Source organism: Pseudophryne corroboree, unplaced genomic scaffold, assembly GCF_028390025.1.
Source record: "Pseudophryne corroboree isolate aPseCor3 unplaced genomic scaffold, aPseCor3.hap2 scaffold_2078, whole genome shotgun sequence".
In the NCBI taxonomy this organism is placed as follows: Eukaryota; Metazoa; Chordata; class Amphibia; order Anura; family Myobatrachidae; genus Pseudophryne; species Pseudophryne corroboree.
In genome coordinates, this window is record NW_026968720.1 from 1 (window position 1) to 23,596 (window position 23,596).

Sequence of the window (23,596 nt, forward strand, 5' to 3'; positions counted from 1 at the left end):
GAATATGCATGCCAGATGGCACTTGAATAAGCTGTCCACGGTGATAGAAAAGGTTTAAAAAACAACAACAACAATGTTATCATAATTAATGTCATATTTTAGCTTCTGTTGTCATTTTTTACAAGCTAAACACTGCAAGACTGTTTTACAGTTGAAGCAAGGATAAAATATCAACTCTAGTGATGAGACACTTGCTGTAATGACTTCCAACTCAGACCGGACTTAAACCCACAACCACTGGCTTAGGAGAACAGTGCCTTATCCATTATGCCAGTGGTGCTTACTGATGTTCTTATTTAAGACTGTAAGGTTTTTAATAGTCAATTATTTATTTTTGAGGAAAAAGTGAAGCTGTTTACTGTGTTTTTTTACATTACCAAGTCCAGCAAGAAATGTGCTGGTACTATCCAGAGCTGTCAGTATGGATTATCATGCTATATTGCAGAAAATCAATTTGATGCAACTGCTTTACCAACAGTATGTTAATCTTTTCCATTGCTGTTTTGTTGGCTGGCTGAAGGAAGATATGCAGTGCATTTGAACCAAAGCAGATGTGTGCTGACAACTTAAATGCACAATCATGTTTGTGTTTTTCTTTCTTTCTTCCATCCTTTGTAATATCATATTAAATATTAAGGTAGCAGTTTATAATCAATGACTAATGACATAAGAAAAGGAAAAAAAAACAGTATACAAAGATGCTCCAGGTGAGGCTTGAACTCACAACCTCGGCATTGCTCAACAGATACTGTCTTATAAATACCGCACGCTGATCAATTGCGCCACTGGAGCACTTTGCAGCATTGATTGGCTATGCTAGATGTGGATTTTATTCAATACAATCAGTACAGTCATAAGAATTGAAAAAGAAAATCATTTTTGGTGATGAATGATGAGCAACAAAGGAACATGCATGCCAGATGGCACTTGAATAAGCTGTCCACGGTGATAAAAAAGGTTTAAAAAACAACAACAACAACAATGTTATCATAATTAATGTCATATTTTAGCTTCTGTGGTCATATCATATTAAATATTAAGGCTACCAGTTTATAATCAATGACTAATGACATAAGAAAAGGAAAAAAAATAGTATACAAAGATGCTCCAGGTGAGGCTTGAACTCACAACCTCGGCATTGCTCAATAGATACTGTCTTATAAGTACCGCGCGCTGACCAATTGCACCACTGGAACACTTTGCAGGTTTTGTTGGTTATGCTAGATGTGGATTTTATTCAATACAATCAGTACAGTCATAAGAATTGAAAAAGAAAATCATTGTTGGTGATGAATGATGAGCAACAAAGGAACATGCATCCCAGATGGCACTTGAATAAGCTGTCCACGGTGATAGAAAAGGTTTAAAAAACAACAACAATGTTATCATAATTAATGTCATATTTTAGCTTCTGTGGTCATTTTTTATAAGCTAAACACTGCAAGACGGTTTTACAGTTGAAGCAAGGATAAAATATCAACTCTGGTGATGAGACACTTGTTGTAATGACTTCCACCCCATATGGGACTTGGACCCCCTGGCTTAGGAGCGCAGTGACTTATCCATTATGCCAGTGGTGCTTACTGATGTTCTTATTTAAGACTGTTAGGTTTTTAATAGTCAATTATTTATTTTTGAGGAAAAAGTGAAGCTGTTTACTGTGTTCTTTGCATTACCAAGTCCAACAAGAAATGTGCTGGTACTATCCAGAGCTTTCAGTATGGATTATCATGCTATATTGCAGAAAATCAATTTGATGCAACTGCTTTACCAACAGTATGTTAATCTTTTTCATTGCTGTTTTGTTGGCTGAATGAAGGAAGATATGCAGTGCATTTGAACCAAAGCAGATGTGTGCTGACAACTTAAATGCACAATCATGTTTGTGTTTTTTCTTTCTTTCTTCCATCCTTTGTAATATCATATTAAATATTAAGGTAGCAGTTTATAATCAATGACTAATGACATAAGAAAAGGAAAAAAAATAGTGTACAAAGATGCTCCAAGTGAGGCTTGAACTCACAACATCGACATTGCTCAACAGATACTGTCTTATAAGTACCGCGCGCTGACCAATTGCGCCACTGGAGCACTTTGCAGCATTAATTGGTTATGCTAGATGTGGATTTTATTCAATACAATCAGTACAGTCATAAGAATTGAAAAAGAAAATTATTTTTGGTGATGAATGATGAGCAACAAAGGAACATGCATGCCAGATGGCACTTGAATAAGCTGTCCACTGTGATAGTATAGGTTTAAAAAACAACAACAACAATGTTATCATAATTAATGTCATATTTTAGCTTCTGTGGTCATGTTTTACAAGCTAAACACTGCAAGAAGGTTTTACAGTTGAAGCAAGGATAAAATATCAACTCTAGTGATGAGACACTTGCTGTAATGACTTCCACCCCATATGGGACTTGGACCCCGTGGCTTAGGAGGGCAGTGACTTATCCATTATGCCAGTGGTGCTTACTGATGTTCTTATTTAAGACTGTTATTTTTTTAATAGTCAATTATTTATTTTTGATGAAAAAGTGAAGCTGTTTACTGTGTTCTTTGCATTACCAAGTCCAGCAAGAAATGTGCTGGTACTATCCAGAGCTGTCAGTATGGATTATCATGCTATATTGCAGAAAATCAATTTGATGCAACTGCTTTACCAACAGTATGTTAATCTTTTCCATTGCTGTTTTGTTGGCTGACTGAAGGAAGATATGCAGTGCATTTGAACCAAAGCAGATGTGTGCTGACAACTTAAATGCACAATCATGTTTGTGTTTTTTCTTTCTTTCTTCCATCCTTTGTAATATCATATTAAATATTAAGGTAGCAGTTTATAATCAATGACTAATGACATAAGAAAAGGAAAACAAACAGTATACAAAGATGCTCCAGGTGAGGCTTGAACTCACAACTTCGGCATTGCTCAACAGATACTGTCTTATAAGTACCGCGCGCTGACCAATTGCACCACTGGAGCACTTTGCAGCATTTATTGGTTATGCTAGATGTGGATTTTATTCAATACAATCAGTACAGTCATAAGAATTGAAAAAGAAAATCATTGTTAGTGATGAATGATGAGCAACAAAGAAACATGCATGCCAGATGGCACTTGAATAAGCTGTCCACGGTGATAGAAAAGGCTTAAACAACAACAACAACAATGTTATCATAATTAATGTCATATTTTAGCTTCTGTGGTCATTTTTTATAAGCTAAACACTGCAAGACTGTTTTACAGTTGAAGCAAGGATAAAATATCAACTCTAGTGATGAGACACTTGCTGTAATGACTTCCACCCCATATGGGACTTGGACCCCCTGGCTTAGGAGGGCAGTGACTTATCCATTATGCCAGTGGTGCTTACTGATGTTCTTATTTAAGACTGATAGGTTTTTAATAGTCAATTATTTATTTTTGAAAAAAAGTGAAGCTGTTTACTGTGTTCTTTGCATTACCAAGTCCAGCAAGAAATGTGCTGGTACTATCCAGAGCTGTCAGTATGGATTATCATGCTATATTGCAGAAAATCAATTTGATGCAACTGCTTTACCAACAGTATGTTAATCTTTTCCATTGCTGTTTTGTTGGCTGACTGAAGGAAGATATGCAGTGCATTTGAACCAAAGCAGATGTGTGCTGACAACTTAAATGCACAATCATGTTTGTGTTTTTTCTTTCTTTCTTCCATCCTTTGTAATATCATATTAAATATTAAGGTAGCAGTTTATAATCAATTACTAATGACATAAGAAAAGGAAAAAAAAACAGTATTCAAATATGCTCCAGGTGAGGTTTGAACTCACAACCTCGGCATTGCTCAACAGATACTGTCTTATAAGTACCACGCGCTGACCAATTGCGCCACTGGAGCACTTTGCTGGATTAATTGGTTATGCTAGATGTGGATTTTATTCAATACAATCAGTACAGTCATAAGAATTGAAAAAGAAAATCATTTTTGGTGATGAATGATGAGCAACAAAGGAACATGCATGCCAGATGGCACTTGAATAAGCTGTCCACGGTGATAGAAAAGGTTTAAAAAACAACAAAAACAATGTTATCATAATTAATGTCATATTTTAGCTTCTGTGGTCATTTTTTACAAGCTGAACACTGCAAGACTATTTTACAGTTGAAGCAAGGATAAAATATCAACTCTAGTGATGAGACACTTGCTGTAATGACTTCCAACTCAGACAGGACTTAAACCCACAACCAATGGCTTAGGAGACCAGTGCCTTACCCATTATGCCAGTGGTGCTTACTGATGTTCATATTTAAGACTGTTAGGTTTTTCATAGTCAATTATTTATTTTTGAGGAAAAAGTGAAGCTGGTTACTGTGTTCTTTGCATTACCAAGTCCAGCAAGAAATGTGCTGGTACTATCCAGAGCTGTCAGTATGGATTATCATGCTATATTGCAGAAAATCAATTTGATGCAACTGCTTTACCAACAGTATGTTAATCTTTTCCATTGCTGTTTTGTTGGCTGACTGAAGGAAGATATGCAGTGCATTTGAACCAAAGCAGATGTGTGCTGACAACTTAAATGCACAATCATGTTTGTGTTTTTTCTTTCTTTCTTCCATCCTTTGTAATATCATATTAAATACAAAGGTAGCAGTTTATAATCAATGACTAATGACATAAGAAAAGGAAAAAAAAAACAGTATACAAAGATGCTCCAGGTGAGGCATGAACTCACAACCTCGGCATCGCTCAACAGATACTGTCTTATAAATACCGCGTGCTGACCAATTGCACCACTGGAGCACTTTGCAGCATTAATTGGTTATGCTAGATGTGGATTTTATTCAATACAATCAGTACAGTCATAAGAATTGAAAAAGAAAATCATTTTTGGAGATGAATGATGAGCAACAAAGGAACATGCATGCCAGATGGCACTTGAATAAGCTGTCCACGGTGATAGAAAAGGTTTAAAAAACAACAAAAACAATGTTATCATAATTAATGTCATATTTTAGCTTCTGTGGTCATTTTTTACAAGCTAAACACTGCAAGACTGTTTTACAGTTGAAGCAAGGATAAAATATCAACTGTAGTGATGAGACACTTGCTGTAATGACTTCCACCCCATATGGGACTTGGACCCCGTGGCTTAGGAGGGCAGTGACTTATCCATTATGCCAGTGGTGCTTACTGATGTTCTTATTTAAGACTATTAGGTTTTTAATAGTCAATTATTTATTTTTGAGGAAAAAGTGAAGCTGTTTACTGTGTTCTTTGCATTACCAAGTCCAGCAAGAAATGTGCTGGTACTATCCAGAGCTGTCAGTATGGATTATCATGCTATATTGCAGAAAATCAATTTGATGCAACTGCTTTACCAACAGTATGTTAATCTTTTCCATTGCTGTTTTGTTGGCTGGCTGAAGGAAGATATGCAGTGCATTTGAACCAAAGCAGATGTGTGCTGACAACTTAAATGCACAATCATGTTTGTGTTTTTCTTTCTTTCTTCCATCCTTTGTAATATCATATTAAAAATTAAGGTAGCAGTTTATAATCAATGACTAATGACATAAGAAAAGGAAAAAAACAGTATATAAAGATGCTCCAGGTGAGGCTTGAACTCACAACCTCGGCATTGCTCAACAGATACTGTCTTATAAGACCCATGCACTGATCAATTGCGCCACTGGAGCACTTTGCAGCATTTATTGGTTATGCTAGATGTGGATTTTATTCAATACAATCAGTACAGTCATAAGAATTGAAAAAGAAAATCATTGTTGGTGATGAATGATGAGCAACAAAGGAACATGCATGCCAGATGGCACTTGAATAAGCTGTCCACGGTGATAGAAAAGGCTTAAACAACAACAACAATGTTATCATAATTAATGTCATATTTTAGCTTCTGTGGTCATTTTTTATAAGCTAAACACTGCAAGACTGTTTTACAGTTGAAGCAAGGATAAAATATCAACTCTAGTGATGAGACACTTGCTGTAATGACTTCCACCCCATATGGGACTTGGACCCCCTGGCTTAGGAGGGCAGTGACTTATCCATTATGCCAGTGGTGCTTACTGATGTTCTTATTTAAGACTGTTAGGTTTTTAATAGTCAATTATTTATTTTTGAGGAAAAAGTGAAGCTGTTTACTGTGTTCTTTGCATTACCAAGTCCAACAAGAAATGTGCTGGTACTATCCAAAGCTTTCAGTATGGATTATCATGCTATATTGCAGAAAATCAATTTGATGCAACTGCTTTACCAACAGTATGTTAATCTTTTTCATTGCTGTTTTGTTGGCTGCCTGAAGGAAGATATGCAGTGCATTTGAACCAAAGCAGATGTGTGCTGACAACTTAAATGCACAATCATGTTAGTGTTTTTTCTTTCTTTCTTCCATCCTTTGTAATATCAAAATAAATATTAAGGTAGCAGTTTATAATCAATGACTAATGACATAAGAAAAGGAAAAAAAAAACAGTATACAAAGATGCTCCAGGTGAGGCATGAACTCACAACCTCGGCATCGCTCAACAGATACTGTCTTATAAATACCGCGTGCTGACCAATTGCACCACTGGAGCACTTTGCAGCATTAATTGGTTATGCTAGATGTGGATTTTATTCAATACAATCAGTACAGTCATAAGAATTGAAAAAGAAAATCATTTTTGGAGATGAATGATGCGCAACAAAGGAACATGCATGCCAGATGGCACTTGAATAAGCTGTCCACGGTGATAGAAAAGGTTTAAAAAACAACAACAACAATGTTATCATAATTAATGTCATATTTTAGCTTCTGTGGTCATTTTTTACAAGCTAAACACTGCAAGACTGTTTTACAGTTGAAGCAAGGATAAAATATCAACTGTAGTGATGAGACACTTGCTGTAATGACTTCCACCCCATATGGGACTTGGACCCCGTGGCTTAGGAGGGCAGTGACTTATCCATTATGCCAGTGGTGCTTACTGATGTTCTTATTTAAGACTATTAGGTTTTTAATAGTCAATTATTTATTTTTGAGGAAAATGTGAAGCTGTTTACTGTGTTCTTTGCATTACCAAGTCCAGCAAGAAATGTGCTGGTACTATCCAGAGCTGTCAGTATGGATTATCATGCTATATTGCAGAAAATCAATTTGATGCAACTGCTTTACCAACAGTATGTTAATCTTTTCCATTGCTGTTTTGTTGGCTGGCTGAAGGAAGATATGCAGTGCATTTGAACCAAAGCAGATGTGTGCTGACAACTTAAATGCACAATCATGTTTGTGTTTTTCTTTCTTTCTTCCATCCTTTGTAATATCATATTAAATATTAAGGTAGCAGTTTATAATCAATGACTAATGACATAAGAAAAGGAAAAAAACAGTATATAAAGATGCTCCAGGTGAGGCTTGAACTCACAACCTCGGCATTGCTCAACAGATACTGTCTTATAAGACCTATGCACTGATCAATTGCGCCACTGGAGCACTTTGCAGCATTTATTGGTTATGCTAGATGTGGATTTTATTCAATACAATCAGTACAGTCATAAGAATTGAAAAAGAAAATCATTGTTGGTGATGAATGATGAGCAACAAAGGAACATGCATGCCAGATGGCACTTGAATAAGCTGTCCACGGTGATAGAAAAGGCTTAAACAACAACAACAATGTTATCATAATTAATGTCATATTTTAGCTTCTGTGGTCATTTTTTATAAGCTAAACACTGCAAGACTGTTTTACAGTTGAAGCAAGGATAAAATATCAACTCTAGTGATGAGACACTTGCTGTAATGACTTCCACCCCATATGGGACTTGGACCCCCTGGCTTAGGAGGGCAGTGACATCCATTATGCCAGTGGTGCTTACTGATGTTCTTATTTAAGACTGTTAGGTTTTTAATAGTCAATTATTTATTTTTGAGGAAAAAGTGAAGCTGTTTACTGTGTTCTTTGCATTACCAAGTCCAACAAGAAATGTGCTGGTACTATCCAAAGCTTTCAGTATGGATTATCATGCTATATTGCAGAAAATCAATTTGATGCAACTGCTTTACCAACAGTATGTTAATCTTTTTCATTGCTGTTTTGTTGGCTGCCTGAAGGAAGATATGCAGTGCATTTGAACCAAAGCAGATGTGTGCTGACAACTTAAATGCACAATCATGTTAGTGTTTTTTCTTTCTTTCTTCCATCCTTTGTAATATCAAAATAAATATTAAGGTAGCAGTTTATAATCAATGACTAATGACATAAGAAAAGGAAAAAAAACAGTATACAAAGATGCTCCAGGTGAGGCTTGAACTCACAACCTCGGCATTGCTCAACAGATACTGTCTTATAAGTACCGCGCGCTGACCAATTGCGCCACAGGAGCACCTTGCAGCATTAATTGGTTATGCTAGATGTGGATTTTTTTCAATACAATCAGTACAGTCATAAGAATTGAAAAAGAAAATCATTTTTGGTGATAAATGATGAGCAACAAAGGAACATGCATGCCAGATGGCACTTGAATAAGCTGTCCACGGTGATAGAAAAGGTTTAAAAAACAACAACAACAACAACAACAACAACAATGTTATAATTAATGTAATATTTTAGCTTCTGTGGTCATTTTTTACAAGCTAAACACTGCAAGACTGTTTTACAGTTGAAGCAAGGATAAAATATCAACTCTAGTGATGAGACACTTGCTGTAATGACTTCCAACTCAGACGGGACTTAAACCCACAACCACTGGCTTAGGAGAACAGTGCCTTACCCATTATGCCAGTGGTGCTTACTGATGTTTTTATTTAAGACTGTTAGGTTTCTAATAGTCAATTATTTATTCTTGAGGAAAAAGTGAAGCTGTTTACTGTGTTCTTTGCATTACCAAGTCCAGCAAGAAATGTGCTGGTACTATCCAGAGCTGTCAGTATGGATTATCATGCTATATTGCAGAAAATCAATTTGATGCAACTGCTTTACCAACAGTATGTTAATCTTTTCCATTGCTGTTTTGTTGGCTGACTGAAGGAAGATATGCAGTGCATTTGAACCAAAGCAGATGTGTGCTGACAACTTAAATGCACAATCATGTTTGTGTTTTTTCTTTCTTTTTTCCATCCTTTGTAATATTATATTAAATATTAAGGTAGCAGTTTATAATCAATGACTAATGACATAAGAAAAGGAAAAAAAAACAGTATGCTCCAGGTGATGCTTGAACTCACAACCTCGGCATTGCTCAACAGATTCTGTCTTATAAGAACCGCACGCTGACCAATTGCGCCACTGGAGCACTTTACAGCATTAATTGGTTATGCTAGATGTGGATTTCATTCAATACAATCAGTACAGTCATAAGAATTGAAAAATAAAATCATTTTTGGTAAATGAATGATGAGCAACAAAGGAACATGCATGCCAGATGGCACTTGAATAAGCTGTCCACGGTGATAGAAAAGGTTTAAAAAATAACAACAACAATGTTATCATAATTAATGTCATATTTTAGCTTCTGTGGTAATTTTTTACAAGCTAAACACTGCAAGACTGTTTTATAGTTGAAGCAAGGATAAAATATCAACTCTAGTGATGAGACACTTGCTGTAATGACTTCCAACTGAGACGGGACTTAAATTCACAACCACTGGCTTAGGAGAACAGTGCCTTATCCATTATGCCAGTGGTGCTTACTGATGTCCTTATTTAAGACTGATAGGTTTTTAATAGTCAATTATTTATTTTTGAGGAAAAAGTGAAGCTGTTTACTGTGTTCTTTGCATTACCAAGTCCAACAAGAAATGTGCTGGTACTATCCAAAGCTTTCAGTATGGATTATCATGCTATATTGCAGAAAATCAATTTGATGCAACTGCTTTACCAACAGTATGTTAATCTTTTTCATTGCTGTTTTGTTGGCTGCCTGAAGGAAGATATGCAGTGCATTTGAACCAAAGCAGATGTGTGCTGACAACTTAAATGCACAATCATGTTTGTGTTTTTTCTTTCTTTCTTCCATCCTTTGTAATATCAAAATAAATATTAAGGTAGCAGTTTATAATCAATGACTAATGACATAAGAAAAGGAAAAAAAACAGTATACAAAGATGCTCCAGATGAGGCTTGAACTCACAACCTCGGCATTGCTCAACAGATACTGTCTTATAAGTACCGCACGCTGACCAATTGCGCCACTGGAGCACCTTGTAGCATTAATTGGTTATGCTAGATGTGGATTTTATTCAATACAATCAGTACAGTCATAAGAATTGAAAAAGAAAATCATTTTTGGTGATGAATGATGAGCAACAAAGGAACATGCATGCCAGATGGCACTTGAATAAGCTGTCCACGGTGATAGAAAAGGTTTAAAAAACAACAAAAACAATGTTATCATAATTAATGTCATATTTTAGCTTCTGTGGTCATTTTTTACAAGCTGAACACTGCAAGACTATTTTACAGTTGAAGCAAGGATAAAATATCAACTCTAGTGATGAGACACTTGCTGTAATGACTTCCAACTCAGACAGGACTTAAACCCACAACCAATGGCTTAGGAGACCAGTGCCTTACCCATTATGCCAGTGGTGCTTACTGATGTTCATATTTAAGACTGTTAGGTTTTTCATAGTCAATTATTTATTTTTGAGGAAAAAGTGAAGCTGGTTACTGTGTTCTTTGCATTACCAAGTCCAGCAAGAAATGTGCTGGTACTATCCAGAGCTGTCAGTATGGATTATCATGCTATATTGCAGAAAATCAATTTGATGCAACTGCTTTACCAACAGTATGTTAATCTTTTCCATTGCTGTTTTGTTGGCTGACTGAAGGAAGATATGCAGTGCATTTGAACCAAAGCAGATGTGTGCTGACAACTTAAATGCACAATCATGTTTGTGTTTTTTCTTTCTTTCTTCCATCCTTTGTAATATCATATTAAATACAAAGGTAGCAGTTTATAATCAATGACTAATGACATAAGAAAAGGAAAAAAAAAACAGTATACAAAGATGCTCCAGGTGAGGCATGAACTCACAACCTCGGCATCGCTCAACAGATACTGTCTTATAAATACCGCGTGCTGACCAATTGCACCACTGGAGCACTTTGCAGCATTAATTGGTTATGCTAGATGTGGATTTTATTCAATACAATCAGTACAGTCATAAGAATTGAAAAAGAAAATCATTTTTGGAGATGAATGATGAGCAACAAAGGAACATGCATGCCAGATGGCACTTGAATAAGCTGTCCACGGTGATAGAAAAGGTTTAAAAAACAACAAAAACAATGTTATCATAATTAATGTCATATTTTAGCTTCTGTGGTCATTTTTTACAAGCTAAACACTGCAAGACTGTTTTACAGTTGAAGCAAGGATAAAATATCAACTGTAGTGATGAGACACTTGCTGTAATGACTTCCACCCCATATGGGACTTGGACCCCGTGGCTTAGGAGGGCAGTGACTTATCCATTATGCCAGTGGTGCTTACTGATGTTCTTATTTAAGACTATTAGGTTTTTAATAGTCAATTATTTATTTTTGAGGAAAAAGTGAAGCTGTTTACTGTGTTCTTTGCATTACCAAGTCCAGCAAGAAATGTGCTGGTACTATCCAGAGCTGTCAGTATGGATTATCATGCTATATTGCAGAAAATCAATTTGATGCAACTGCTTTACCAACAGTATGTTAATCTTTTCCATTGCTGTTTTGTTGGCTGGCTGAAGGAAGATATGCAGTGCATTTGAACCAAAGCAGATGTGTGCTGACAACTTAAATGCACAATCATGTTTGTGTTTTTCTTTCTTTCTTCCATCCTTTGTAATATCATATTAAATATTAAGGTAGCAGTTTATAATCAATGACTAATGACATAAGAAAAGGAAAAAAACAGTATATAAAGATGCTCCAGGTGAGGCTTGAACTCACAACCTCGGCATTGCTCAACAGATACTGTCTTATAAGACCCATGCACTGATCAATTGCGCCACTGGAGCACTTTGCAGCATTTATTGGTTATGCTAGATGTGGATTTTATTCAATACAATCAGTACAGTCATAAGAATTGAAAAAGAAAATCATTGTTGGTGATGAATGATGAGCAACAAAGGAACATGCATGCCAGATGGCACTTGAATAAGCTGTCCACGGTGATAGAAAAGGCTTAAACAACAACAACAATGTTATCATAATTAATGTCATATTTTAGCTTCTGTGGTCATTTTTTATAAGCTAAACACTGCAAGACTGTTTTACAGTTGAAGCAAGGATAAAATATCAACTCTAGTGATGAGACACTTGCTGTAATGACTTCCACCCCATATGGGACTTGGACCCCCTGGCTTAGGAGGGCAGTGACTTATCCATTATGCCAGTGGTGCTTACTGATGTTCTTATTTAAGACTGTTAGGTTTTTAATAGTCAATTATTTATTTTTGAGGAAAAAGTGAAGCTGTTTACTGTGTTCTTTGCATTACCAAGTCCAACAAGAAATGTGCTGGTACTATCCAAAGCTTTCAGTATGGATTATCATGCTATATTGCAGAAAATCAATTTGATGCAACTGCTTTACCAACAGTATGTTAATCTTTTTCATTGCTGTTTTGTTGGCTGCCTGAAGGAAGATATGCAGTGCATTTGAACCAAAGCAGATGTGTGCTGACAACTTAAATGCACAATCATGTTAGTGTTTTTTCTTTCTTTCTTCCATCCTTTGTAATATCAAAATAAATATTAAGGTAGCAGTTTATAATCAATGACTAATGACATAAGAAAAGGAAAAAAAAAACAGTATACAAAGATGCTCCAGGTGAGGCATGAACTCACAACCTTGGCATCGCTCAACAGATACTGTCTTATAAATACCGCGTGCTGACCAATTGCACCACTGGAGCACTTTGCAGCATTAATTGGTTATGCTAGATGTGGATTTTATTCAATACAATCAGTACAGTCATAAGAATTGAAAAAGAAAATCATTTTTGGAGATGAATGATGAGCAACAAAGGAACATGCATGCCAGATGGCACTTGAATAAGCTGTCCACGGTGATAGAAAAGGTTTAAAAAACAACAACAACAATGTTATCATAATTAATGTCATATTTTAGCTTCTGTGGTCATTTTTTACAAGCTAAACACTGCAAGACTGTTTTACAGTTGAAGCAAGGATAAAATATCAACTGTAGTGATGAGACACTTGCTGTAATGACTTCCACCCCATATGGGACTTGGACCCCGTGGCTTAGGAGGGCAGTGACTTATCCATTATGCCAGTGGTGCTTACTGATGTTCTTATTTAAGACTATTAGGTTTTTAATAGTCAATTATTTATTTTTGAGGAAAATGTGAAGCTGTTTACTGTGTTCTTTGCATTACCAAGTCCAGCAAGAAATGTGCTGGTACTATCCAGAGCTGTCAGTATGGATTATCATGCTATATTGCAGAAAATCAATTTGATGCAACTGCTTTACCAACAGTATGTTAATCTTTTCCATTGCTGTTTTGTTGGCTGGCTGAAGGAAGATATGCAGTGCATTTGAACCAAAGCAGATGTGTGCTGACAACTTAAATGCACAATCATGTTTGTGTTTTTCTTTCTTTCTTCCATCCTTTGTAATATCATATTAAATATTAAGGTAGCAGTTTATAATCAATGACTAATGACATAAGAAAAGGAAAAAAACAGTATATAAAGATGCTCCAGGTGAGGCTTGAACTCACAACCTCGGCATTGCTCAACAGATACTGTCTTATAAGACCTATGCACTGATCAATTGCGCCACTGGAGCACTTTGCAGCATTTATTGGTTATGCTAGATGTGGATTTTATTCAATACAATCAGTACAGTCATAAGAATTGAAAAAGAAAATCATTGTTGGTGATGAATGATGAGCAACAAAGGAACATGCATGCCAGATGGCACTTGAATAAGCTGTCCACGGTGATAGAAAAGGCTTAAACAACAACAACAATGTTATCATAATTAATGTCATATTTTAGCTTCTGTGGTCATTTTTTATAAGCTAAACACTGCAAGACTGTTTTACAGTTGAAGCAAGGATAAAATATCAACTCTAGTGATGAGACACTTGCTGTAATGACTTCCACCCCATATGGGACTTGGACCCCCTGGCTTAGGAGGGCAGTGACATCCATTATGCCAGTGGTGCTTACTGATGTTCTTATTTAAGACTGTTAGGTTTTTAATAGTCAATTATTTATTTTTGAGGAAAAAGTGAAGCTGTTTACTGTGTTCTTTGCATTACCAAGTCCAACAAGAAATGTGCTGGTACTATCCAAAGCTTTCAGTATGGATTATCATGCTATATTGCAGAAAATCAATTTGATGCAACTGCTTTACCAACAGTATGTTAATCTTTTTCATTGCTGTTTTGTTGGCTGCCTGAAGGAAGATATGCAGTGCATTTGAACCAAAGCAGATGTGTGCTGACAACTTAAATGCACAATCATGTTAGTGTTTTTTCTTTCTTTCTTCCATCCTTTGTAATATCAAAATAAATATTAAGGTAGCAGTTTATAATCAATGACTAATGACATAAGAAAAGGAAAAAAAACAGTATACAAAGATGCTCCAGGTGAGGCTTGAACTCACAACCTCGGCATTGCTCAACAGATACTGTCTTATAAGTACCGCGCGCTGACCAATTGCGCCACAGGAGCACCTTGCAGCATTAATTGGTTATGCTAGATGTGGATTTTTTTCAATACAATCAGTACAGTCATAAGAATTGAAAAAGAAAATCATTTTTGGTGATAAATGATGAGCAACAAAGGAACATGCATGCCAGATGGCACTTGAATAAGCTGTCCACGGTGATAGAAAAGGTTTAAAAAACAACAACAACAACAACAACAACAACAATGTTATAATTAATGTAATATTTTAGCTTCTGTGGTCATTTTTTACAAGCTAAACACTGCAAGACTGTTTTACAGTTGAAGCAAGGATAAAATATCAACTCTAGTGATGAGACACTTGCTGTAATGACTTCCAACTCAGACGGGACTTAAACCCACAACCACTGGCTTAGGAGAACAGTGCCTTACCCATTATGCCAGTGGTGCTTACTGATGTTTTTATTTAAGACTGTTAGGTTTCTAATAGTCAATTATTTATTCTTGAGGAAAAAGTGAAGCTGTTTACTGTGTTCTTTGCATTACCAAGTCCAGCAAGAAATGTGCTGGTACTATCCAGAGCTGTCAGTATGGATTATCATGCTATATTGCAGAAAATCAATTTGATGCAACTGCTTTACCAACAGTATGTTAATCTTTTCCATTGCTGTTTTGTTGGCTGACTGAAGGAAGATATGCAGTGCATTTGAACCAAAGCAGATGTGTGCTGACAACTTAAATGCACAATCATGTTTGTGTTTTTTCTTTCTTTTTTCCATCCTTTGTAATATTATATTAAATATTAAGGTAGCAGTTTATAATCAATGACTAATGACATAAGAAAAGGAAAAAAAAACAGTATGCTCCAGGTGATGCTTGAACTCACAACCTCGGCATTGCTCAACAGATTCTGTCTTATAAGAACCGCACGCTGACCAATTGCGCCACTGGAGCACTTTACAGCATTAATTGGTTATGCTAGATGTGGATTTCATTCAATACAATCAGTACAGTCATAAGAATTGAAAAATAAAATCATTTTTGGTAAATGAATGATGAGCAACAAAGGAACATGCATGCCAGATGGCACTTGAATAAGCTGTCCACGGTGATAGAAAAGGTTTAAAAAATAACAACAACAATGTTATCATAATTAATGTCATATTTTAGCTTCTGTGGTAATTTTTTACAAGCTAAACACTGCAAGACTGTTTTATAGTTGAAGCAAGGATAAAATATCAACTCTAGTGATGAGACACTTGCTGTAATGACTTCCAACTGAGACGGGACTTAAATTCACAACCACTGGCTTAGGAGAACAGTGCCTTATCCATTATGCCAGTGGTGCTTACTGATGTCCTTATTTAAGACTGATAGGTTTTTAATAGTCAATTATTTATTTTTGAGGAAAAAGTGAAGCTGTTTACTGTGTTCTTTGCATTACCAAGTCCAACAAGAAATGTGCTGGTACTATCCAAAGCTTTCAGTATGGATTATCATGCTATATTGCAGAAAATCAATTTGATGCAACTGCTTTACCAACAGTATGTTAATCTTTTTCATTGCTGTTTTGTTGGCTGCCTGAAGGAAGATATGCAGTGCATTTGAACCAAAGCAGATGTGTGCTGACAACTTAAATGCACAATCATGTTTGTGTTTTTTCTTTCTTTCTTCCATCCTTTGTAATATCAAAATAAATATTAAGGTAGCAGTTTATAATCAATGACTAATGACATAAGAAAAGGAAAAAAAACAGTATACAAAGATGCTCCAGATGAGGCTTGAACTCACAACCTCGGCATTGCTCAACAGATACTGTCTTATAAGTACCGCACGCTGACCAATTGCGCCACTGGAGCACCTTGTAGCATTAATTGGTTATGCTAGATGTGGATTTTTTTCAATATAATCAGTACAGTCATAAGAATTGAAAAAGAAAATCATTTTTGGTGATAAATGATGAGCAACAAAGGAACATGCATGCCAGATGGCACTTGAATAAGCTGTCCACGGTGATAGAAAAGGTTTAAAAAACAACAACAACAACAACAATGTTATCATAATTAATGTAATATTTTAGCTTCTGTGGTCATTTTTTACAAGCTAAACACTGCAAGACTGTTTTACAGTTGAAGCAAGGATAAAATATCAACTCTAGTGATGAGACACTTGCTGTAATGACTTCCAACGCAGACGGGACTTAAACCCACAACGACTGGCTTAGGAGAACAGTGCCTTATCCATTATGCCAGTGGTGCTTACTGATGTCCTTATTTAAGACTGATACGTTTTTAATAGTCAATTATTTATTTTTGAAGAAAAGTTAAGCTGTTTACTGTGTTCTTTGCATTGCCAAGTCCAGCAAGAAATGTGCTGGTACTGTCCAGAGCTGTCAGTATGGATTATCATGCTATATTGCAGAAAATCAATTTGATGCAACTGCTTTACCAACAGTATGTTAATCTTTTCCATTGCTGTTTTGTTGGCTGACTGAAGGAAGATATGCAGTGCATTTGAACCAAAGCAGATGTGTGCTGACAACTTAAATGCACAATCATGTTTGTGTTTTTTCTTTCTTTCTTCCATCCTTTGTAATATCATATTAAATACTAAGGTAGCAGTTTATAATCAATGACTAATGACATAAGAAAAGGAAAAAAAAACAGTATACAAAGATGCTCCAGGTGAGGCTTGAACTCACAACTTCAGCATTGCTCAACAGATACTGTCTTATAAGTACCGTGCGCTGACCAATTGCGCCACTGGAGCACTTTGCAGCATTAGTTGGTTATGCTAGATGTGGATTTTATTCAATACAATCAGTACAGTCATAAGAATTGAAAAAGAAAATCATTGTTAGTGATGAATGATGAGCAACAAAGAAACATGCATGCCAGATGGCACTTGAATAAGCTGTCCACGGTGATAGAATAAGGCTTAAACAACAACAACAATGTTATCATAATTAATGTCATATTTTAGCTTCTGTGGTCATTTTTTATAAGCTAAACACTGCAAGACTGTTTTACAGTTGAAGCAAGGATAAAATATCAAATCTAGTGATGAGACACTTGCTGTAATGACTTCCACCCCATATGGGACTTGGACCCCGTGGCTTAGGAGGGCAGTGACTTATCCATTATGCCAGTGGTGCTTACTGATGTTCTTATTTAAGACTGTTATTTTTTTAATAGTCAATTATTTATTTTTGATGAAAAAGTGAAGCTGTTTACTGTGTTCTTTGCATTACCAAGTCCAGCAAGAAATGTGCTGGTACTATCCAGAGCTGTCAGTATGGATTATCATGCTATATTGCAGAAAATCAATTTGATGCAACTGCTTTACCAACAGTATGTTAATCTTTTCCATTGCTGTTTTGTTGGCTGACTGAAGGAAGATATGCAGTGCATTTGAACCAAAGCAGATGTGTGCTGAAAACTTAAATGCACAATCATGTTTGTGTTTTTTCTTTCTTTCTTCCATCCTTTGTAATATCATATTAAATATTAAGGTAGCAGTTTATAATCAATGACTAATGACATAAGAAAAGGAAAACAAACAGTATACAAAGATGCTCCAGGTGAGGCTTGAACTCACAACTTCGGCATTGCTCAACAGATACTGTCTTATAAGTACCGCGCGCTGACCAATTGCACCACTGGAGCACTTTGCAGCATTAATTGGTTATGCTAGATGTGGATTTTATTCAATACAATCAGTACAGTCATAAGAATTGAAAAAGAAAATCATTGTTAGTGATGAATGATGAGCAACAAAGAAACATGCATGCCAGATGGCACTTGAATAAGCTGTCCACGGTGATAGAAAAGGCTTAAACAACAACAACAATGTTATCATAATTAATGTCATATTTTAGCTTCTGTGGTCATTTTTTATAAGCTAAACACTGCAAGACTGTTTTACAGTTGAAGCAAGGATAAAATATCAACTCTAGTGATGAGACACTTGCTGTAATGACTTCCACCCCATATGGGACTTGGACCCCCTGGCTTAGGAGGGCAGTGACTTATCCATTATGCCAGTGGTGCTTACTGATGTTCTTATTTAAGACTGATAGGTTTTTAATAGTCAATTATTTATTTTTGAAAAAAAGTGAAGCTGTTTACTGTGTTCTTTGCATTACCAAGTCCAGCAAGAAATGTGCTGGTACTATCCAGAGCTGTCAGTATGGATTATCATGCTATATTGCAGAAAATCAATTTGATGCAACTGCTTTACCAACAGTATGTTAATCTTTTCCATTGCTGTTTTGTTGGCTGACTGAAGGAAGATATGCAGTGCATTTGAACCAAAGCAGATGTGTGCTGACAACTTAAATGCACAATCATGTTTGTGTTTTTTCTTTCTTTCTTCCATCCTTTGTAATATCATATTAAATATTAAGGTAGCAGTTTATAATCAATTACTAATGACATAAGAAAAGGAAAAAAAAACAGTATTCAAATATGCTCCAGGTGAGGTTTGAACTCACAACCTCGGCATTGCTCAACAGATACTGTCTTATAAGTACCACGCGCTGACCAATTGCGCCACTGGAGCACTTTGCTGGATTAATTGGTTATGCTAGATGTGGATTTTATTCAATACAATCAGTACAGTCATAAGAATTGAAAAAGAAAATCATTTTTGGTGATGAATGATGAGCAACAAAGGAACATGCATGCCAGATGGCACTTGAATAAGCTGTCCACGGTGATAGAAAAGGTTTAAAAAACAACAAAAACAATGTTATCATAATTAATGTCATATTTTAGCTTCTGTGGTCATTTTTTACAAGCTGAACACTGCAAGACTATTTTACAGTTGAAGCAAGGATAAAATATCAACTCTAGTGATGAGACACTTGCTGTAATGACTTCCAACTCAGACGGGACTTAAACCCACAACCACTGGCTTAGGAGAACAGTGCCTTATCCATTATGCCAGTGGTGCTTACTGATGTCCTTATTTAAAACTGATAGGTTTTTAATAGTCAATTATTTATTTTTGAAAAAAAGTGAAGCTGTTTACTGTGTTCTTTGCATTACCAAGTCCAGCAAGAAATGTGCTGGTACTATCCAGAGCTGTCAGTATGGATTATCATGCTATATTGCAGAAAATCAATTTGATGCATCTGCTTTACCAACAGTATGTTAATCTTTTCCATTGCTGTTTTGTTGGCTGACTGAAGGAAGATATGCAGTGCATTTGAACCAAAGCAGATGTGTGCTGACAACTTAAATGCACAATCATGTTTGTGTTTTTCTTTCTTTCTTCCATCCTTTGTAATATCATATTAAATATTAAGGTAGCAGTTTATAATCAATGACTAATGACATAAGAAAAGGAAAAAAAAACAGTATGCTCCAGGTGAGGCTTGAACTCACAACCTCGGCATTGCTCAACAGATTCTGTCTTATAAGAACCACGCGCTGACCAATTGCGCCACTGGAGCACTTTGCAGCATTAATTGGTTATGCTAGATGTGGATTTTATTCAATACAATCAGTACAGTCATAAGAATTGAAAAATAAAATCATTTTTGGTGATGAATGATGAGCAACAAAGGAACATGCATGCCAGACGGCACTTGAGTAAGCTGTCCACAGTGATAGAAAAGGTTTAAAAAATAACAACAACAATGTTATCATAATTAATGTCATATTTTAGCTTCTGTGGTCATTTTTTACAAGCTAAACACTGCAAGACTGTTTTACAGTTGAAGCAAGGATAAAATATCAACTCTAGTGATGAGACACTTGCTGTAATGACTTCCAACTCAGACGGGACTTAAACCCACAACCACAGGCTTAGGAGAACAGTGCCTTACTCATTATGCCAGTGGTGCTTACTGATGTTCTTATTTAAGACTGTTAGGTTTTTAATAGTCAATTATTTATTTTTGAGGAAAAAGTGAAGCTGTTTACTGTGTTCTTTGCATTACCAAGTCCAGCAACAAAAGTGCTGGTACTATCCAGAGCTGTCAGTATGGATTATCATGCTATATTGCAGAAAATCAATTTGATGCAACTGCTTTACCAACAGTATGTTCATCTTTTCCATTGCTGTTTTGTTGGCTGACTGAAGGAAGATATGCAGTGCATTTGAAACAAAGCAGATGTGTGCTGACAACTTAAATGCACAATCATGTTTGTGTTTTTTCTTTCTTTCTTCCATCCTTTGTAATATCATATTACATATTAAGGTAGCAGTTTATAATCAATGACTAATGACATAAGAAAAGGAAAAAAAACAGTATACAAAGATGCTCCAGGTGAGGCTGAAACTCACAACTTTGGCATTGCTCAACAGATACTGTCTTATAAGTACCGTGCGCTGACCAATTGCGCCACTGGAGCACTTTGCAGCATTAGTTGGTTATGCTAGATGTGGATTTTATTCAATACAATCAGTACAGTCATAAGAATTGAAAAAGAAAATCATTTTTGGTGATAAATGATGAGCAACAAAGGAACATGCATGCCAGATGGCACTTGAATAAGCTGTCCACGGTGATAGAAAAGGTTTAAAAAAACAACAACAACAATGTTATCATAATTAATGTCATATTTTAGCTTCTGTGGTCATTTTTTACAAGCTAAACACTGCAAGACTGTTTTACAGTTGAAGCAAGGATAAAATATCAACTTTAGTGACGAAAAACTTGCTGTAATGATTTCCAACTCAGACGGGACTTAAACCCACAACCACTGGCTTAGGAGAACAGTGCCTTACCCATTATGCCAGTGGTGCTTACTGATGTTCTTATTTAAGACTGTTAGGTTTTTAATAGTCAATTATTTATTTTTGAGGAAAAAGTGAAGCTGTTTACTGTGTTCTTTGCATTACCAAGTCCAGCAAGAAATGTGCTGGTACTATCCAGAGCTGTCAGTATGGATTATCATGCTATATTGCAGAAAATCTATTTGATGCAACTGCTTTACCTACAGTATGTTAATCTTTTCCATTGCTGTTTTGTTGGCTGACTGAAGGAAGATATGCAGTGCATTTGAACCAAAGCAGATGTGTGCTGACAACTTAAATGCACAATCATGTTTGTGTTTTTTCTTTCTTTCTTCCATCCTTTGTAATATCATATTAAATATTAAGGTAGCAGTTTATAATCAATGACTAATGACATAAGAAAAGGAAAAAAAAAACAGTATACAAAGATGCTCCAGGTGAGGCTTGAACTCACAACCTCGGCATCGCTCAACAGATACTGTCTTATAAGTACCGCGCGCTGACCAATTGCGCCACTGGAGCACTTTGCAGCAATAATTGGTTATGCTAGATGTGGATTTTATTCAATACAATCAGTACAGTCATAAGAATTGAAAAAGAAAATCATTTATGGTGATGAATGATGAGCAACAAAGGAACATGCATGCCAGACGGCACTTGAATAAGCTGTCCACGGTGATAGAAAAGGTTTAAAAAACAACAACAACAATGTTATCATAATTAATGTCATATTTTAGCTCTGTGGTCATTTTTTACAAGCTAAACACTGCAAGACTGTTTTACAGTTGAAGCAAGGATAAAATATCAACTCTAGTGATGAGACACTTGCTGTAATGACTTCCACCCCATATGGGACTTGGACCCCGTGGCTTAGGAGGGCAGTGACTTATCCATTATGCCACTTGCTGTAATGACTTCCAACTCAGACGGGACTTAAACCCACAACGACTGGCTTAGGAGAACAGTGCCTTATCCATTATGCCAGTGGTGCTTACTGATGTCCTTATTTAAGACTGATAGGTTTTTAATAGTCAATTATTTATTTTTGAAGAAAAGTTAAGCTGTTTACAGTGTTCTTTGCATTGCCAAGTCCAGCAAGAAATGTGCTGGTACTATCCAGAGCTGTCAGTATGGATTATCATGCTATATTGCAGAAAATCAATTTGATGCAACTGCTTTACCAACAGTATGTTAATCTTTTCCATTGCTGTTTTGTTGGCTGACTGAAGGAAGATATGCAGTGCATTTGAACCAAAGCAGATGTGTGCTGACAACTTAAATGCACAATCATGTTTGTGTTTTTTCTTTCTTTCTTCCATCCTTTGTAATATCATATCAAATATTACGGTAGCAGTTTATAATCAATGACTAATGACATAAGAAAAGGAAAAAAAAAACAGTATACAAAGATGCTCCAGGTGAGGCTTGAACTTACAACCTCTGCATTGCTCAACAGATACTGTCTTATAAGTACCGTGCACTGACAAATTGCACCACTGGAGCACTTCGCAGCATTAATTGGTTATGTTAGATGTGGATTTTATTCAATACAATAAGTACAGTCATAAGAATTGAAAAAGAAAATCATTTTTGGTGATGAATGATGAGCAACAAAGGAACATGCATGCCAGATGGCACTTGAATAAGCTGTCCACGGTGATAGAAAAGGTTTAAAAAAACAACAACAACAATGTTATCATAATTAATGTCATATTTTAGCTTCTGTGGTCATTTTTTACAAGCTAAACACTGCAAGACTGTTTTACAGTTGAAGCAAGGATAAAATATCAACTCTAGTGATGAAAAACTTGCTGTAATGATTTCCAACTCAGACAGGACTTAAACCCACAACCACTGGCTTAGGAGAACAGTGCCTTACCCATTATGCCAGTGGTGCTTACTGATGCTCTTATTTAAGATTGTTAGGTTTTTAATAGTCAATTATTTATTTTTGAGGAAAAAGTGAAGCTGTTTACTGTGTTCTTTGCATTACCAAGTCCAGCAAGAAATGTGCTGGTACTATCCAGAGCTGTCAGTATGGATTATCATGCTATATTGCAGAAAATCAATTTGATGCAACTGCTTTACCAACAGTATGTTAATCTTTTCCATTGCTGTTTTGTTGGCTGACTGAAGGAAGATATGCAGTACATTTGAACCAAAGCAGATGTGTGCTGACAACTTAAATGCACAATCATGTTTGTGTTTTTTCTTTCTTTC

At 35.9% G+C, this 23,596-nt stretch overlaps 8 non-coding genes across 8 annotated transcripts; all 8 read right to left on the bottom strand.

The window, feature by feature from the left end:
* Window positions 1-3,794: 3,794 nt before the first annotated feature.
* On the bottom strand, window positions 3,795-3,887 carry TRNAI-UAU (transfer RNA isoleucine (anticodon UAU)). The gene is given in 2 exon segments: window positions 3,795-3,830; window positions 3,850-3,887. It is a non-coding gene; the product is annotated as a tRNA-Ile (tRNA).
* Window positions 3,888-8,282: 4,395 nt separating this feature from the next.
* TRNAI-UAU (transfer RNA isoleucine (anticodon UAU)) lies at window positions 8,283-8,375 on the bottom strand. Its single transcript is given in 2 exon segments — window positions 8,283-8,318; window positions 8,338-8,375. It is a non-coding gene; the product is annotated as a tRNA-Ile (tRNA).
* Window positions 8,376-10,096: 1,721 nt separating this feature from the next.
* TRNAI-UAU (transfer RNA isoleucine (anticodon UAU)) lies at window positions 10,097-10,189 on the bottom strand. The gene is given in 2 exon segments: window positions 10,097-10,132; window positions 10,152-10,189. It is a non-coding gene; the product is annotated as a tRNA-Ile (tRNA).
* Window positions 10,190-14,584: 4,395 nt separating this feature from the next.
* Window positions 14,585-14,677, bottom strand: TRNAI-UAU (transfer RNA isoleucine (anticodon UAU)). The gene is given in 2 exon segments: window positions 14,585-14,620; window positions 14,640-14,677. It is a non-coding gene; the product is annotated as a tRNA-Ile (tRNA).
* A 1,721-nt stretch (window positions 14,678-16,398) lies between these two features.
* Window positions 16,399-16,491, bottom strand: TRNAI-UAU (transfer RNA isoleucine (anticodon UAU)). Its single transcript is given in 2 exon segments — window positions 16,399-16,434; window positions 16,454-16,491. It is a non-coding gene; the product is annotated as a tRNA-Ile (tRNA).
* Window positions 16,492-19,099: 2,608 nt separating this feature from the next.
* Window positions 19,100-19,192, bottom strand: TRNAI-UAU (transfer RNA isoleucine (anticodon UAU)). The gene is given in 2 exon segments: window positions 19,100-19,135; window positions 19,155-19,192. It is a non-coding gene; the product is annotated as a tRNA-Ile (tRNA).
* Window positions 19,193-19,994: 802 nt separating this feature from the next.
* TRNAI-UAU (transfer RNA isoleucine (anticodon UAU)) lies at window positions 19,995-20,087 on the bottom strand. Its single transcript is given in 2 exon segments — window positions 19,995-20,030; window positions 20,050-20,087. It is a non-coding gene; the product is annotated as a tRNA-Ile (tRNA).
* Window positions 20,088-21,805: 1,718 nt separating this feature from the next.
* On the bottom strand, window positions 21,806-21,898 carry TRNAI-UAU (transfer RNA isoleucine (anticodon UAU)). Its single transcript is given in 2 exon segments — window positions 21,806-21,841; window positions 21,861-21,898. It is a non-coding gene; the product is annotated as a tRNA-Ile (tRNA).
* Window positions 21,899-23,596: the final 1,698 nt, after the last annotated feature.